The sequence below is a fragment of the Rhea americana genome, unplaced genomic scaffold, assembly GCF_003343005.1.
Source record: "Rhea americana isolate MKP2758 unplaced genomic scaffold, rheAme1 scaffold_472, whole genome shotgun sequence".
Lineage (NCBI taxonomy): Eukaryota > Metazoa > Chordata > Aves > Rheiformes > Rheidae > Rhea > Rhea americana.
Genome location: NW_028186615.1, coordinates 269531 through 273750, shown reverse-complemented (window position 1 = coordinate 273750; position 4220 = coordinate 269531). Strand labels below are relative to the sequence as shown.

At 50.2% G+C, this 4220-nt stretch overlaps 1 long non-coding RNA gene across 1 annotated transcript; it reads right to left on the bottom strand.

Annotated features, from left to right (window-relative positions):
• Positions 1–382: 382 nt before the first annotated feature.
• LOC146589255 (uncharacterized) lies at positions 383–4030 on the bottom strand. The gene is made up of 2 exons (XR_014897229.1): positions 2635–4030; positions 383–1667 (listed from the first exon to the last, which is right to left on the bottom strand). It is a non-coding gene; the product is annotated as an uncharacterized LOC146589255 (long non-coding RNA).
• Positions 4031–4220: the final 190 nt, after the last annotated feature.

Genomic DNA, 4220 nt, shown 5'->3' with positions numbered 1-4220 from the left:
AGTGCCTGCAGGCTCCTCCTGTCCCACAGAAACTCTAGCTACCAGCTCCAGGCAGAGAGGCCCCGGCCTCAGACACACAAAGGATGTTGTAAAGTGCTGAAAACAAATCCRTAATAAGTCTAGACACCTGAGAAACAGCCCTGGAGGGGCYCTGGCTGCACCCACTATGATGGGAGTCACCCCCAAGAGTCCCGAGGGTCCAGGCCACGCAAGGGCAACTCCCCACAGCCCCGGGAAGAGCACCGAGTTCCCTGGGAACCACAGGCACTCCAAAGTGCAAGGGACTTGGGCACCAGCTCCGGGCCCCAGGCACAACGTGTAACCTCCTCCCCTGGGCATCACCTTCAGGCAAGGGCACATCCGGAACCACAGACACAACCACAAAGAATAAAGCAGCTGTTTATTGTTTTACTGCACACAAACACCACCTGGGAGCGAGTCTGCCACAGAGCTCAGTGCCGGCACACTTCCCCTTACCCTGTGACACCTGAAGTCATCGTCACGCCAACGTCCATCCATCAGGGAAGGGTCACTCCCACCGCAGCCCCTGATGCAGCAGGTGTCTGTGTAGCCRACGGCCTGCCCTTTCTGCTTTTCCCTTCGGGGATAGGATTCAGCTCTGAGAATTAGAGAGGACAATGCCTGAGCTCGCCTGTCTGTGCTTCCGCTCTGCCCCAGACTACAGCCCTGCACGACACTCGCACGGCTCTCGGCTTGCCCGACGCACATCGCCAGTGTCGGTGCGGTGGGCCTGCACCCTATTAAATYCAGACCTCAGCCCAGTGCAGAGAGCTGAACGCTAGTACAGGGGAAGATGACAAACCCTGAAGGAGGGTTGGCAGCCCGCTGCTTAGGCTTCAGGCCTTACAGTTTATTATCTACAGATTTTTCCCTTATCACGGAGCCCTAAGCTCCTGAACCGGAAGTGACAAACTGCACATCTTGGCACCCAAATGGTTCCTGAGGCTGAAAAGCCTAGGGATGAGGTTGGATTTTAAATCCTGCACCCTAGTCGCTAAATGAGTGACCTGTAAACTCTGACTGATACAGATTGAGCCCCAGAAAATACAGTGACAAACCATAACCCCTGCCTGAGACACCCTCAACAACAAACTACATAAACCTCAAGTGGAAAAGTCGAAACCCTTAGCTTTAAGCAAGAAACATCAAAGCACCCACAGGCTTGAGAACAGTAAGAARAAGCCAAAGAGTTTTGCCCACGGCTTAGGAAGTTCCCCCTTCATTTAGAAGGGCAGCAGAACAGGAAGACACGCACCACAATCCTGCTACAGTTGCTGTTCAGAGGCTTGGGTTTAGCCACCATTCAAATGTGAACACGTGCACGAATCATGCCACTGGATCGCACTAGGCTGCACTACCACCAAACGCACCTGAAACGTCGCAAGTGCTAATTCACCTCCCTTACAGACCRTTAAAATTTTTGCTCCTCTCAGCTCTGTAGGCAACCATCCACAGCCAGTGACACCTGTAACCACTAAGGGCAAAACCACTGCCACCTCCCAGCCCTGCTCACATACAACACAGCCCCAGGACTTAGCTGCRTCCACRCTGCAAGTCAGGGCTCGCCTTCCGCGGCCAGACAGATCTCTGCAGAGAGCTCCCAGCGATGACAACGCTCTTTTGATGGCCAGACTAGGCTTCCACACCTGCAAAGAGGCCGGAACAGTTACCAGGAGGCCAGGCAACTGCACAGCCTTCCTAGAGCTATTCCCTAGTCCACAATTACGATTGACTGTAACCGACCAATAACCGCTGTAAGGAAAGAAGGCCCAGAGGAGATGAACGCAGGCAAGATGCCCCTGAAGCTCGGGAACAGTGTAAGTGCATACGTGGCTCAGCCCAACAGCAAATATAAAGCCTAAACAACTAACAAAGGATTTTTTGAAGAGAGCAATGGGCTGGAGTTGGCTTCAACCCACACATTCCTTCCCGGAGCCTGGGGACGCCCAGCGTTGTGACAGTGAGCGTATTATAGAGACCAGTAAGAACAATTACACTTGTAATGTGATTTCAGTATATTACTGTATCACTCCTTTAAATCAAAAATTCTGCATAACATCACATACCTTTAAATCAAGCCTTTATATTAAACGTTGCACTCTCCGTATACGTGGAATATCTAAAAGAACCTGGTCAGAGAGTACTAGACAGACACCAACCTCCTATGCGAATCAAACCACTAAGGGCCCTGGGAGATTCTCRTTTTAGAGCTTTTTCCCTACCAAAGCTTTAAYGATGGTTCCCTAACCCGGGCAAATGCAGTTCCCCCCACCCCACCCCCAAGCCCCTCCCCAAAGCACTGTAACAGTTTTTATCCTGGCGTCCCAAGTTGCCATTACGACACGAAGCAGCAAAGCAAGGCAAAAGGCAGGTGGGATCCCAGCTTACTCATTTTGCCACAAAAATTCTTATTTTAAGGCCTCACTGCTTCTTCCAGGTAAATAGAGCAAAATACAGCTGCAAGCAGGCAGCTGAGGCTTCACACAGACCTGGTGGCCCTGTTAGCAACAGCAATGCTATAGTGACCGGGCTACCCGTCGCTATTCCCTCACTTCCTTTCCCCGTCTGTGAATCATGGCTTATTACTCGCAAGTTCRGTAAGGATGAGGCCACCTTCCTACAGCTGAAAGCTCCTTGTTGGGACTGGCAGCAGAACWTTTCCATTGGCATTTGGATCCTCCTGGCTGCTCTCAACATGTGATACCTTACAGAGGTCTGAGAGTGGTAGCCTGTACTTCTTCACGGCAGCGTGCAGTCGTTCCCCGATGTTATGAACGCCTAGGATCAACACAGTTTATAAATACTACCGCTATGGGGTGTAAAGACACGCTCAAACGTCTGCAACCAAAGAAAACGTCTCCGGGTCTGACGGGACAATCCATACGCATCGGCACCTAGAGCTCAAGAGGGGGCTAGCACCCCCTCTTGGGTGACGTTCCTCTAGCAGGCTGTCTATCTGAACTCCCCCGTCTTGCCTAAGAGTCCCCCCGAGACACCGTAACTTTGTCAGCCAGCACTTGCTGATGGAGGCATAGTAAAATCCATGACCCTGTAAAAGCATAGGGCAAAGCAAAACAAAAAAAAACCCCAAAACAAAAAAAAACCCCACAAACCACAAAAAAAGACACAAAAAAACAAAGCTCCGCAGAAAATCGTAAGAATCTAAAGCTGTTTTTAAGCACAAAAGCAGCTCTAACACACACACACAAGCAAGGTAAACAGGGAATACGCAGGCCACAAATACCACTTCCCCCACTCCTGTTTCGGAAGGTGTGAGGACACTCGGGCGTGCTGTGAAAGGGAAGTTAGACTAAGTAGCCGCTAGACATGAATCTGTCGGAACCCTTCTGCGTCCACATTTCTGGCGCAACTGTGCTCTGCCCCTCAGTCAGACGCGCAAGAAGATACACTGCTTGCGACGCTTGCACAGAACCCCCTCCGCTCGTTAAGATGAGTGCCCACCGAGCCACTTGGAGAGATGATCCCCTGGCTATCTAGTCGTATACCTGGCATTAATACTACAGAGGGACCTGAGCGTGTTGGATTGCCTCTGTCCTATCAAAGGTAGAAGTCTCAAAGACAGTTACAGCCCAGATTGCTGCTAAATGGTCTTTCTCACACTCAGAGAATTTGCGTTCTGGCCCCAAAGGGGATGTGAGAATGGTGCTACTGGCAGCTGCTTTCCCTTACTGCTGTTTTCTAATRGCACTGCTCCCACAGAGTCAGCAGATGTGGAAAGCATTACTGAAAAAGGCTTGCCTTTTCCTGGGAGTTTGAGGGCAGGAAGCGTTAGTTAATTCCACGAGGCTTTAACGTTTCCTCTATCTACTGTCTTCCTCTTTCCCCAAATACCACTGCCCAGTAACTAACTGGGGGTTGCACTAACTGAGCCCTCTGAAAACAATCTCTTAAGTTTACAGTTCACACACTTTTCCTCTCTCCCCCTCTCCTTCTCCCTCTCCTTCTTCAGTAGCTCTGGCCACTTGACCATTAATCCCCTAAGATAATTATTTGCTGTCCTGTAGCTTTTAAAATAGGATGTTTTGTAGACATGTAAAGTCACATGACAGAAATACACGTACGTAGCATACTTGCTGTAAGGTGGACAAACCTTCTGTTGTACGTCGATGAGCTATTATTCTGACCGCTATTAACGGTGATACTTCTTAGTCAGGAGGAATGCGCTTTCCTTTGTGGGA